Genomic DNA, 14,811 nt, shown 5'->3' with positions numbered 1-14,811 from the left:
CTATCTGTATAGTTAAGGAATGGAGTAACCAGAGAATCTAGAAAATATCAATCTACTAGGTTATGAAGCAATATCACAAACACAGGGTTTTGCTGGTGCCCACCGGTCACCCTTGCCAAAGTGCAATAACGTGGCAAGTGATAAAGACTGCTTGTTCGTCCTGTAAAAGACACTTCTGTCAGTCCTTCCACACTTTCTCTAAGCGATACAATTCAGAAAAACCTATCCAAAACTGAAAGCCAACTTTCAATCAGAAGAGCTGGAATAAAGTGAAGGAAGTAGCTTTGCTAGGTCTATTAAATACAACGATAATATGAGGCTCAACATGGATTGTATACAGTAAAGAAACACACAGTTCAATAATCTGGATGCATTTTTCTTCTTTATGGATTGTTCTGTTAAAGATGTGCTGAAATTTGACTCTGTCTTGTAAGCAGTAGATCACCACTCTGGTGTCTAGCTTTATCAATTATTTAATACAACTGCTTAAAAACAGTCAGAAGAAAATAAGGAAGCCTCCTACAGAAGCCTCTGCAAGTAACCTGCTGCCTTCTCCCTCAGGGCTGGTATTGACACTGACAGAGCAGAGTTTAAAAGTGATCCTCCCTCCCCTCTCCACCTGTTACTCTGTACCCACTCTGCCAGGCTGGGTCATGGTAACTTTTCCACAGAGTAAGAGTCAGTAACCCTAACAAATGTCACTAGTAGGTTACAGATGCTTTCAACCTAGAGAGCCTATCAAAAATGACAACATAAAGATGTTTTATATGTACTGTAATATGGATACAAGAAACTTCTAAAAGGGTTTGTAACTTGCAATAAAGCGTTTAAGGGTTCAAATATAAATTAAACTTAATTGACCATTCAGCTCTTGCTCACAGCTGAGCAAAGGTTTTGCCATGTGGCTCCACAGGCAGAGGAGCCTGGCCACCCCCAAAGGAGCAAATAAAAAGCCCCAAGAACAGACAGCTGTGTGACCTGCAGATCCAGAAGTCAAAGCTGAGGTCATGGCTCTGCAGTATTGCTCAATGTAAATGGGAATGAATGTCCTCCTCATGCCAATTTTCAAGATATCTGGTCAATGCAGGTGTCCCAGACATAGAAGGCAGGAGGGATGATTCTTCTCTTGCCTGTAAGAGCACACTTTGCTTCATACAAACAGAACTACCATGTCACAGCCCCTTGTCAGACCAGGCTCCTTGGCAGGAACCTTTTAAAATCAGTTTTAAAGTCTAGACAAATAAATAACTAGTGAGAGATACCTCTTTTGTTTGAGCCCTAACAACAAATGGTGCCAGTCATTTTTATTGACATCTTACATCTTTTTTTTCACACTACAGCATCAGTAAATAAAACAAAAACTGAAATATAAATGAACAGTATATGTACCAACTGCTTATATATAAAATTAGTTGGTGAGAAACATCAATTGCTTGATGCAAAAATACCATCTTTCTGTTCCCTATATTTTTTACAAGCTTTTACACTGACAGGCTCCTACATAACACTGCAACTAATACCCATTTGTAAAGCACAGCAATGCAAGCCTCTGGCAAAGTAAGTCCTACACTATCAAAAACATTTCTACTCCTACCAGAGCTCTACTCAAGGTGGCACAATTTTCATAATAACAAAAAAAAAAAAAACTTTTAAGAAATCAGCATGAAAATATACTTCTGGGTGCAATTCATGTTACATTTGAGTTTTAAATAATTTTGAGGTTTTTACTGTGTTTTAGTCCAGCCATCTTAAACATCCTTAAACAAATCATTACAATTAAGTCTTAAACATGTCCTTTTGATTACTGGTCACCTAGTGTTCAGTTTTACTCTTAAGACTGTGGAACCAAACAATACAGAGTCTGTAAATTCAGTCTTTCCAATATAATCCAACAGTTCCCCAGGCTTTCATGTCCTGGTGTTCCTACTTACACATATTCCATTTTGTTTCAGAAATTACCCACAATCTGTAGGCAGTCCTTGGTTCTTTATCCCTCAACACCATAAAACCTCCTCTCCTTTTCTGCATGATTGAGTAAACTGAAACACCTATAGAACATGCTTACCCACTATGGAAAACTTCCCTCTTCTACTCTGCGACCTCTTGAGGTTCTCAGGTTCCTCAGGCTTGAAATAGCATTCAAATGATAGGCCAAAATTCTTTTAAAAATAAATTGTATCTGACATTCATACTTCAACATGTAAAACAAGAGTATGACTACAGAAGCTTCTGTATGAACATTTCCATTATATTGTTCAATGTCAACATGCACAATTAGTCAGGAGGAGTCTCTCTTCCTAAATCCTACATTCTTTCTTTTTGATGGGTGGACTTTTTATTTCCATTGGATCCATAAAGCTCCCGTGGGCTCTTACAGAAGGAGCTCTCTGCCTGCAGTAGTAGAACAGGAGAAGAAAAGGGACCTGCAATGATTTCCAGAATACTTTTGGTTACTTTAATAAAACATTAACTTTTTTATAACTGGAAAAAAGCAATAGAACAGACTACAACAAATGTATGGGCTCAAGAGTAAACAGCATTACTTTTTCCATCATGGCATTAAGTGCATTCACCTATGCCACAAGCTCTATCAAAGATACAAGGGCACAATGTATTGCATATTTCCCTCGTATGCTGAATACAGTTTCTACAGAGCTATAAGCAATAAGCCCAAAAAATCAATGATGTATAAAGCACCTTCATGCAAGTATTCCTGCTCTCCTGCTTGCTCCGATATAAGCCAGGAAGGCCCCTCACACCACTTAAGCAGGTGAACACCATCCTTCCTTAATGTCACCGCCAGCTTCCCTGCAGTCAGCCAAAGCCTTAAGAACAATCAGGTAGTATCCACTATAGCTAGCACACCTGTGTGTGCCTTGTGGTGGATAAATTGCATGCCACTGAAGAAAGCATGCCTGCACCCAGTACAAGCAAATAAATTTATTCTCTCAAAGCTACTTATTATTTCAAGGAAATTAGCTATTCAAGCAAAATACTTAACTAAGAACCAGCAGTAAAGAGACACAGGCTGCTTTACAACAGTGACTGCTTTTTTTGAAATGGTTTCTGAACTGATATGGCCACCCTTATTAAATGCACCTTAGTGCTGGAAGACACCAGAGCTCATCACACGGTTCCACAAAAATAACCTTCCTCACAGGGAGGTGGAGGGGCCATTTCTCCCTGTCCCAGGCTGCAGTCCCTCCGTGCCGTACACACTGTCCTGCACCAGCAGATCTGGCTGGCGTACAGGAGGCCAGCAGTGACCGTATCACATAACAAGCATCTCTCCTGTGCAGTGTTTGTTACTACCACCCAGCACAAGCAGATCCAGAGACTCACTGTTGCTCTTCAAAGGTCAAAAATCACAGCTAAAGAGCATAAAGCGCCATCTCACACACTCTCTGATCCTATTGCAGTAATGTTCTGGCCACAAGTAAGAACAGTTCATCCACATGTACCAGACCAGCAGGCTGGTGATGTTTGGAACAAGCACAAGTCAAGTCTGAAAAGTTTCAGCTGCACGTGTTTCAGTTACATGTGTGGATGAGCCAAAAAGTACAAATGAATTCAAGAAAAAAAAAGAGTAGCATTTCCCACAGCACACTGCCAATCATTCTTTCTGGTGGCTCAGTTCACTGCAGCAGGCATGACTCTAGTATACATCCTACAAAAGCCAGGACTCAACCTGGAAAACCAAAGCCCCAGAATAGGCACATCTCACTAGGATTGATCTGCACATGCTGTGAAGTACAGGCGGGCTCGTGGAGTCCTGACCATGCTGTATCCTGCCCTGTTTACCGAACATCTTAGTTGTTAGAGTTGCTCTGTGACTGTATTCAACCTGTCACAGTCATTACAAAAGTGGTGGTTTTCTTTGTGGTTTCCTTACTAGGTTCAGCCATAAAGAGTAACCAAAGCCAAAGATACTGCAGCTCATTGCTTCTAGTTGCTTTTGTCCTCTTGATCCTCACCCCAGACCTTCCTTACTCTGGGCAGAACAGATAAAGCTTGGTCCCAAATGTAATCACAATCAGTCCTCTTCAAGTCATGAGAAGGAACAACAACCAGCACCTAGAAGGAATCCTGCTCTCTTTTCAGGTTTTACAGCATCAGATAAAGCCACTAGCAATCTCATGACAGTCAAAACGTCAAACAGTTCAAGCTTTTTTGGATGAAAGCAGTATACAAGGCATTGCTCAAAACAATTATAATGCAGGTTCGTAATATGGCTCTTGAGCAAACACAATTTAATAAGCATTCGGTACCGAATTTAAACAGTATTTGCAGTCCTGCAATAAAAGGGGCGCCCACTGCACCAATTCATTCTCAAGGTAACGCTGACATAAATTTCTATGCGTATGTGAAAAAGGCAGACAAAAAGACCTAAAAATATGAAATATAGCAGAAATAAGGTCACTAGCTGAACATTTGAGAGCAGCTGGGAACAAGGCATGAAGTTCATGAAGCGAAGCAAAAACTGACAAGCATGCTCATTTAACTGAGACAGCTGAAACAGAATCTGTTGGTTCTTTCAGTTGGTTTCTCCTGCCCTACAGACTCTTTCATGGTCAGACTATTGCTACCCAACCCCTAAATTCCAACAGGCATAGAAGTTGTTTGACTGTATGCATAAGTTTGCAGAGATGAACCATCTACAGATTAAACCCCAAAACTGTTGCATGCTGGTCAGGCACAAAGACATCTTTTCACACAATGAACACAGGTATGATTTCTACCTGCAGGGTACCATCAATGCATCCTAGACATCTACTGGAGTACAGAACCAGGCCACTGGGATTTGATCAAACCCAGCATTTTATAGGCACAGAAGATTTTTAAGTCTAGAAACAGCCATTGGATGTCTCTATCTGGAGAATGGGCAAAAAAAGATTTTGTTCTCCCCAAATTCTAGGCTAGCTGGACCTGAACCAGCACTGCTGCAAAAGCTGGAGTACTGACTGACTGTATTGAAACTGCCCAGGACCGCAGTGCCATGACAGCCTGAGGTGCAAGCTAATATCCAGTGAGCACAGGGCTGGAACAGCTCCTGATAATAGGTCAGGATTTGATTTTTCTCCTGCTGAAGGGCCAAGTTTTACCAATCTCATTTTCTCCTGAGGCAGTAATGCTTCCAACTCCATTTAAGCACTTGAGTGATGTAACATGACAATTGTTATTAATAACCTAACTCCTTCCAACTACCCCTCAATGTTGTGTGTTAGCTGCTGACAAACCAGTATTGCACAAAATTACTCTGCAGAGCATGTGAAATATTACTTTATGTTTGGACTGACTACTTCTAAACTGAGTTTGAAGACTGTAATGGATTTATGACGGTATTTAAACAGCTTTTCAAGTCCTAAATGTTAATTATCTCCATCCCTATTATTGTCCAGTGTTTAAATGGTGCCCAAATACAACTGATTATTCAGATTTACATCTTCATATATTATCTTTGTTCTAGGATTACAAGCAGTAAGCTTATTAAGTGATCAGAGACAGAAATCTTCTGCCTTAATAAGTGTAAAGCTGGTTAAGCATCTTCTCTTTGCACATTCTAAGTTCAATTTCCCACATTATGCATCCACTCTAGGTAGTCACTTGTGCTTGATGCACAGGCATAGCAGGTCTAGCACTGTGATACCTTAATGCTCTGTGTCTCTCCCTGAATGGCTACAGAGGAGGACAGACAGGAAAGCATAACCCTTTCCACACCCAAAGAATGAGTGCTGTGTTTACTCTCTTAATGCAGAGGCTAAAATTTTCTTCTGAATTTAAAAGCTCCATCTCCTCCCATCAGTGTTCCCTGTGCAAAGTTCATTGTCTCCACCACATCTCCGGTGTGTTCCACGCAGCCCTGTGTGACCCCTGCCTGTATGACCACGATCACACTCAGTGGATCCCTTACACAAAACATAATCACTAGTTCGGACTTATAGCAGGACAGAAGACTATGCTGCAGACTGTATCTTTACAAATGTAAGTATCTTAAATCAAAACTGAGCATGATTTAGAAGATACAGATGTTGGCATCACAGTCAGTGGATTTTTTTTAGAAATTCAAAATACTGACATAAATGTGATGAGCATGATAAGTATGAATAGCATGACAGAGTTTCAAAGCTCATAAATGCTCAATTACTGCTATACTCCTTCAGCTACTTACCACATGGATAACAAATGAAGTGGGACAACCTTACATCTGAAAGGTTACTCTGAACCCAGTGCCGGTGCACATGCATCCACAGATTTAATACAAGTATCGCACACATCGGCTACCATTACTGCTTGAAGCAGACGACTGGACAAGGGCTTTTTCCAGCAGTTACTCCTTCAGCAAAAATAATTTTAATTTTTGTTTACATCCTCACAGCAAACAGTAAGGAAAATTACCTTGTTTAGGTAAGACATTAAGTCCCATCCCATTACAAAACACCCTGCTACTGTGAAGCATTTTTGAAGTTCATATAAATTTATTAATAAATAAATAAAGTTTCTGGTGATGACTTCATTTTCAATAGAATACATGCTTTCTACAGTTCAATAAAATATTACACTTCAATGTATTTTCATTTCATAATCTGCAGTAAATGTGATATGGACATCCATCTCTGTCAGGAAACAGTCTTTATCATTTACTGGGAAAAATTGTTTCTTGCATATTGAGAATTAGCTCTTTAGTATGAGGACGCTTGTTACGTCTCTCACAAATTAAAATGATGTGTAAACAAACATCCACCTCATATAAAGAACTTAAACTGAGATTCATATACGTGAAAGAAGTATTTCCTTTGTGATAAACAATTTGATAACAGTGTTCCCTTCAGGTCCTGACATAAATCTGTTCCTGCCAAGTTAGTATCTCATTGTGTCAGCCTTTCACCTTTGCCATGACTGTAGTGGCAGCCCTTGCTGCCTCTCTGCCTGCTTTCCTCACACTGCCCTCTTCCCAGAATTACCATCCCAGCTCTGCTGGGCCAAAGATTTGTCTTTCCACTGGATAAATATTTGGTGAAAAAATAAGGAAGATCCTTTCAATTAAATGGAACCTGACCCTCTAGCAAACCCATCATTTAGGGACTCCCATGCGGACTGAGCCGACTCATTAGTGCACTGCTGGTATCCTTGCCCTTCCTCTCCTCACCAACTTCATCCTCTCTTCCTGTTACTCCTGTAATTTTTATTTATTTGCAATACTTTGAAATTGCTTTGACACATACCTTAAGACTGCAAGAGCTTCAGTCAGGCTGAATGCAAGTGCTAACAAATCTGATAAAACTTTTTCTTTCTTTTAAATCAGACCCCCAAAAAAATTCAAATCCGAGAACCTCTGTCTACATTGCTTTCTCAATGACAAATATTCACAGCTTCCATTTTGTCCACGGAAATCTGGTATTACAAATAAAATACACAATGTTATATTTATTCAGCTCAATGCTCCCATTAGTAGTTCAAGATAAACACTAGCTTTGATAAATAACAATTTCTGCAGCAAAAGGAAGCTTCATTTGATAAGAGCAAGGCCTACCTCTAGTTCATGTACACATTAACAGAAATGTACATATAGCTAAGGGAAAGAGACCCTGTGAGTGAGAGTTACACCCTAAAGGGACCAATATATATTATACTTCCTCAGCCTCCAGATCATGGAAAGGAAAGGTGCCAACCCAGAAACAGAGGAATTGCCGTTAAAGGTTTCTCTGAGCTTTCCTTGCCGGAAACAGGCACAAAGAGACCACATACGGTAGCACGTTACTCCGGTCAGTAAAAAAGTACAGAATCAAGTTCTGTACATCTGCCCGAGATGCCCAGCGTGGCGCAGGCACCCCAGCGTGCTCTGGGAGCGGGGCTGTGGGAAACAACACCCCACACACCCCAACCTTACAGGTTTGCATGGTGCTGCACTGTGCTGTGCGGATACACCAACACTGGGAGACAATGGAACAGCCCACAGTAACAAAAACAATGCTTGACCATACTTGGAGAATTTGACTCCAAAATATTTGGGGGGTATCTATGACTACTCTATACACCAGAGTAAGTTTCAGCAGTTATTTTCATATATTTAATAAAAGTACCAATACCATTAACTGGCAATTTTAGACGTTGCAGCACTGCAAGCTGTCTTGTCAACCCTTTACAATTACCAAAACATGCTAATGTCCTCAATTAACACGGCAAGCAGCAGTTCTAGTAATGCCAGACTGCGATGTGGTGCAATGTGGTGGAGATGAAAGACTCCACATTCCTATTTAAATATTTCAAGCTGTCTGGGTAACTTTCCATAAACTTATATTTATCACTAAGAGCCACAAAATGTCTAAACTGCAATATAGTCTAATCTCAGTATTTAAAATAGCATCTTTTAAATAAAAGCTGGTATTTAAATAAATCTTACCAAATCTCCTTGTATTGATTCTGCTCCTAAATACATTTTCATTACTGATGCGAGCAACCAAGTCTATGCAATAGCTAAGAGTTTTTCAGATTTAAGTTAAGCTCCTCTTTACCTGGTAAATAACTTCAATTTTTCCTGTCAGTAAACACTTGCTTGAATCATTTATAAAGCGGGATCCAACTCAAGCTGTGGGCTAGTTTTCTAATTGTTTCATTCTTATTTCTGATTTAACCACAAACAGAAAGATGACCAGGTGTGGGTCTTTTGTAGTTGCTACATGAGGAGGAAAGTGAAGCCGTGACTGAATAGAGTGAGTTAATATTACACGGGATTCTGAATGGGATATACACGACTGAAAAGATGAGTAACTAATGCACATTCACACACTTGATGTCTAGAATTAGGCCTGTGAGAATTTGCAACAAATACCACTGAAGACGTTGCTGTGAGAAAACACTAGTTATTCCTCTGCAGTAACACCCTCTCTTTGTATACTTCTGCTCAGTGAATTCGCAGTGTTTATTTTAAAAAATATTCTCTTCAGTTTGTTTTCCGTGCAATACTTACCGCAGACCACACGCTTAGAAATGCAATCTTAGATGGCATGAAGTTTAACAAAAAAAAAAAAAAAAAAAAAGGGGGTGTGTGGGTAGTGGGATTGTATAAACTGAAATAAATCACACAAAAAACCCCCTCCAATTAGGTCCATGGCAGCAGGAGAGACTGAGGCTCTGGCAGCTTATCTACAGTTCTGGCCCTGCTTTTTAAATCCAAGTTCGCACAGAAGAGAAGGTTTTTCTGAAGAACACCGTCTCTCCAGACTTCCAAGGCCGTGTTTCCCTCCACGCCGTGCCCCCTCCACCAACCCACACCACGCGGGGTCACAGGACTTCTCGCCCCCACGCCCGCCCCCCGTCCCAGCCGCGGGGCCGCGGCCCAGCTCCGGCGCCGCGCTGCCCACGCCGGCGGGACACGCCGGAGCTCCCGGAGGGGCTCCGACACTGACTGGAAGGAAGGGGGGTGCTGCTGAGAAAACCCCCCGCCACCCAGGTGACAGCCGGGTGGGCGGGAGGCGAAGCCCGGACAGGGGCCAGACCCCGGCCCGCCTCCGCCACCGGGGCTGGGGCCGCGGAAGCCGCCCCGCGGCCGCCCCACGCGGAGCCGCGGCCGGCGGGGCGAGGCGCGGAGCCGCCGCCCGATACTCACCGACTCGCTCAGAAACTTGCCCCAAGTTTCGGCGGCGCGGCTCGGCGCGGAACCCCCTGCCCCCCCTCCCGGCACCATGGGCGCCGGCACCATGGGAGCGCCTCAGCGAGCGGCCGCCGTGGCGGCGGCGGCACCGCCGGGCATCGCGCTGCCTCCGCCAGCGGCCGGCCCCGACTTCTGAGGCGGCAACGGCGAGCGGCGGCGGCGGCGGCCGGGCGCGGGGCTGAGCCCGCACCCCTCCCGCGGGGCGGGGCGGGGCGGGGCGGGACGGGACGGGGCGGGCGGGGGGGGGGGCCAGGCCGGGGCCGGGGCCGGGGCCGGGGCCGGGGCCGGGGCGGGGAGCGCGGCCCCCTCCGCCCCTCCCCGCGCACCCACCCCACCTCCGCTCCCCCCGCAGCGGCGGCAGCACTCACTTCCCTCGCCGCCGCAGCGCTGCCCTGCCCGCCGGGGCGCGGGGCGCTCGGCGTCCGCCGCCTCTTCCTCGCTCTCCTCCTCCTTCTCCTCCTCCTCCCCCTCCCCCTCCCATGGCCGCCGCGCCCCGCTGGTAGCTGGCCGTCTGTCCGCCCGCCGCGGGGAGGGCGGGGGGGGTGGGGGGAGTCAGGGAGCGGGGCTGGCGGCGCGGCGGGGCGAACACGTCTGGCGGGGCGGGGCGGGGGCGGCCCGGCGCGTCCCCGGGAGCGCGGCTGGGGCGGCCCGGCTACCCCGCAACCCCGACCGGTGCCTGACACTTTCGCTGAGCCGCGGGGCTCCGTCTAGGGGAAGGCGGCGGCTACTGCAGCGTACCTCCCCGCCTTGGGGGCGAGAAATTCTCCGCGCCCCGCACCCCCATCCCCCCGGCTTCCCGGGACGCCAGCTACACGATGCGAGCGCGGGGGTGTTACCCCACTCCCCGCAGACCCCCCGGAATGGCGGTCGGAGGCATCGCCGCGGCGATCGCTGAGGGGTCCCGGGAGTGGTGGTGGTGGGAGTCCCGGTCCCGGCGTCTGCCGGTAAGGTCAGGGCTGGCGCCCGGGCTTGTTTTCGGGGGGCGGTGAACCCGACCCTGAGGCGGTGGGGGGTGTCGGCGAGCCGCAGGCGCGGCTGCCGGGTAGAAACGGAGCGATTTCGAGCGGCTGAAAGCGCAATGGTGGGCACCTTCCTCGGGCGGGTGGGCGGCGGAGCGCACGCAGGGTAAGTGATGGGAGCGGATACAGGAGCTACGGCAAAAGCGAGGACGGCTGCTTGGACTTTCCTTACAATAATAAAGATTTCTCTTGTGAGAAACACTTTCGGAAATAAAACAGTCAAACTGAGTACAGTGCCATAAGATTATTTTATTTAGATATCATTTATGTTGACAGAGTATCAGAGATAGACTCACATGCGCAAAGGTAACTTTAGCAGTGACATATTGATCTTTAAGGCCCTTGTAGCAGCCCCCCACCCCGACCCCTCGCCGCTGGCTCAGCATCTGGCTTCCCCAATGAAGATGGGACAAGACCCACACCAGCCAGCATTGCAGGAGTTCCACAATCATTTGGTAAGCCATGATGCAGAGCTCCCTCTGAAATTAACCCAGAACAGGGTAGAATAGTAGCTCACCCGAGTTCCCTTGTGTGGTTCAATGAACACTGCTTGTGCCATGAAGTTCCCAGCACATGAAGTTGCTGGGTTACAGTGGCCGGGGACAGTGCAGCTCCCAGCACCGTCTGCTGCCTGGATTGGTGCTGCCCTTCCCTTGTTCTTGGACCAGGAGTTGCGTGACTTTGTGCTGCTTGGCTTCGGGGAGCTGGCGTGCCTCAAAGACTGACCTACAAACAGCAAATGATCAGTTCTCAGCCAGGCTGGCCCTCTGCCCACTCCCTTGGGTGCCACACCAAACTGGGAGGGGTGGTGTGTGTGGGTGTCTGTGTGTGTGTGTGTAAAAAAAAACATGTAGCTGGAGCAAAATGGACTGTGAGATGTGACCCCATCAATTTTTGATTGGCTTAAGGGAATTGAAATTTGACATGTTGATGACTATCTGCCAGAAGTGTCATGGATATTTTAAACTAAAGGGCACATAGATACATCTTTCTTATTCCAACACCAGAACCATCTCTTGCCTTTTCCTCATTTAAAAAATCATGGAAACAGAATTCTACATTCTTTCAACAGTGTCAAGTGATACCATAGCCATTATGTACATGCAAAGGACATTAACTTTCAGTTCTTACCACTGGTTAGGGGATTTCTATCCACATCTCCCAAGAGATGACTGTGCTGCCAAACTAGAGGTTGTTCCTCAGGGCTTTCATTCTTACCTCCTCCTACCAAAGCTATGGCAAAGCATGATTAGTAACTCATTGGTTTAGAAACTGCAACCACAGACCTTATTCTGACTCTCTAGTTTTGTGATTGGAGCACTGTGTTAGGAGAAGAAGACTTGTATTCCAGCTCCAGCAATGTTTAAGGTGTTTTTTAAAACAACATTCCTGTAACATAAGATCTGAGGTTATTACAGACTGTTTTGTATTGACCAAGTCACAGCGAGAGTTGAACATCTAAAGTACCATATAGATAAACCAGAGAAAACACTTTACTGCTCCCTCATTATATGTATTAATAAGCATAGATAATAATAAATCAGTAGATTTATTATATATTTGGGGTTCATACCTCCCTGAACTTTCTCTATACTAGATTACGTTTTTTTACTTCTTCATAACAGGTAGTTTAGTTTCATGGGGATAAATGTCAAACACAGTTCACTGCCAACAAGACCAGATTTAGACAAAAACAGCCAAAGTAATTTTCAGTCAGAAATCTTGTGGGGGTGTGAGTGGGGCTGGGAAGGCAGGAGAGAGGTAAGAGTGTAGGTAGGTGCTGGTTTGAGGTCCTGCCTTGGGATAGTAGGGGGGCTTTGGATGGGTGAAGGTCATCAGTATGCAGGTAGGAGGGAGGTTGAAAGTTTGTGAAATAGATTCTCTGAAGTTGGAAAACATAAGAATATTTTTTTTTTAACAACTAGGACTTCACCCCTAAATTAGATTTTGAGTTTCCACACTGTCTACAGCTAGTCCTGGAACTGCAAAAGCACAAAGGTGTGTGTTACGTGTCTGTAGGATAAATATTTTGAATTTTCTTCATTGCTCCAATAGAAGTAAATAGGATAATAAATTTTCAGTGATCTCTTGGCTTCTCTCTTACATAAAATAAATAAATAAATCTGTCTTTTAATAACTAGTATTCTCGGTTTCATTGGAGGATTTTTGGGGATGTTATAATGTACTTATTCTGTGCTGCTAATCTATGGTGGTATTTTAGTCATCAACAGAAATTAGCTTCAGAATATTTCAGTTTGGTATCTTATGAAGCGTGAATCTTAAATTTAACTCAGCAACAATACAGGAATTTATTATATTACTTATACATCTGTTAGGAAATACTTGTCTTTCAAATTATATATAATTTCATGTATGTCTGTGTACTTAACTTTTTCAGTTATGCTGAAAAATCTCTCCAATCCCCTTAAAAAGCCTGGAAAAGCAAGTCTGGCTTGAATACACTCAGTAAAGATACCTGAATTCTGACCATTTGCTCTGACATAATACCCAATAATACCAACAACAACTAATGTAAGTAATCTTTTCTCTGCACACACAGTTGCCACTTCAGTCCATTGCAGTGTATTGAAAGTCCTCTCCTTTTTGAGTGTGATGCTCTGGAACCATGCACAGAATACACAATGATGGCTACATCTGGTTTTGCTCTCTGTTTATGTTAGCATATAATGCAGCGTTTATCAACAGGATGTCAAATAGGACTCCAACAGCTCAGTTCATAATAATTCTTCATCTGGAAGATGTTCTTTCACTTTAAAGTGGCTACAACTAGTGCACATTATATTACGATTGGCAGTAATTTCTGCAAGACTAGCTGTGAATACCTAGTGTAAGCATCAGCTTAGATCAGTGCTTGTACAGCATAAAGGTAGCTATATTGGTAAAACTTGCCACAGGTCGAGTTACAGCAGACAAACCGGTTACTTGGCTTAGCAGGCAATAGTTTCCTATGGTCAGCAAAACCTATGTTAATATATACATTTCTAGATCAACGTAATGGGGTCCACGTGCAGAGTCCATGCTAGAGAAAACTGTTTCTTTGGCTAGTAGACTCTATACTGGATGGAAATAAAGTGACTTTTTTGTTGCTAGGTGTTTTGCTAATATAGTATTGCAAAATGCACTCTTAATTGATATTGCTTTACCTGCTGAAGTTTTAGACGGGATCTGGTACTCTGAGGTCTAGTCTGAGTAGTTTGAAATTCCATATGGTTTGCGGTCTAAGTAAGTATGAATGTGTTTCTCTTGAGTGAGGAACTACTCAAACTAAATTGCAAAAACAGTTTTTATTTTTCAAAACTGCATGAAAAACTGCAGGAGACTGAGATTAAATCAAGACATTGTTCATATTCCACAGTCTTATTTGTGGCTTAAATCTATGATTTTATCTATTTTATTTGCTTTTTGTTTAACACAATCATAGAATTGCAGGAAAATTCAGCTTGGAAGGAACCTCAAGAGCTCCCTAGTCCAACCTCCTGCTTGATGCAGAGTCAGTGAAGAGGTCAAACCTTACTGCTAAGGGCTTTACTCAGTTGGATTTCAAAAACTTCCAGGGATGGAGATTGCACAACATGTTGGGGCAACCCGTTTCACTGCTGCACTGTCCTCATGGGGAAGAAGGTTTCCTTTCTTCTCCAACCTGAGTTTCTTGTTTCAGCTTATGCTCAATGTCTCTCCTCCTGCCACCATGCACTGCTGTGGAGAGCCCGCGTCTGTCTTCTCAGTGACCTGCCTGTAGGCAGAAGGCTGCTCTGTGGTGACCCCAAAGCCTTCCCTTCTCCAGGCAGAAGCAGCCCTGCCCCTCAGGCTCCCCTTGCAGGGCAGGTGCTCCAGCCCCTGAGCATCCCGGTGGCCCTCCACTGGCCTTGCTCCACTTTGCCAATGTCTCTCTTGTAGGGAGGAGTAAAAACGTTGCAGTGTGCAAGATGTCATCTCATGACTGCCAAGTGGAGGGTGAGTAATCTCTTCTCTCCATCTTGTTCACACAGCCCATGGCTGTCACTTGGACTTCACTGCTGCCAGAGCACATGGCAGCTTGCTGTCTACCAAGTCCACAAGGTCCTTTTCAGCAGGACTGCTCCCCACACAGTCAGTCCTCAGCTTGTATCGCTGCATGGG

The 14,811-nt window shown here is 44.6% G+C and overlaps 1 protein-coding gene across 2 annotated transcripts in view; it reads right to left on the bottom strand.

Moving 5' to 3' along the window:
* GHR (growth hormone receptor) overlaps positions 1-10,094 on the bottom strand; it is a 128,279-nt gene extending 118,185 nt beyond the window's left edge. The window contains exon 1 of one of the 2 annotated variants that reach the window (XM_042804757.1): positions 10,021-10,094. The gene's annotated coding sequence lies outside the window, so the exon portion shown is untranslated. Of the gene's footprint in view, positions 1-9,607; positions 9,852-10,020 lie in introns of those variants that run through there. The other variant, XM_042804756.1, reaches the window with a different exon arrangement.
* Positions 10,095-14,811: the final 4,717 nt, after the last annotated feature.

Source organism: Tyto alba, unplaced genomic scaffold (assembly GCF_018691265.1).
Source record: "Tyto alba isolate M040663 unplaced genomic scaffold, T.alba_DEE_v4.0 Super-Scaffold_42, whole genome shotgun sequence".
NCBI classification, from domain to species: Eukaryota; Metazoa; Chordata; class Aves; order Strigiformes; family Tytonidae; genus Tyto; species Tyto alba.
This window is presented reverse-complemented; position numbering and strand designations above follow the sequence as displayed.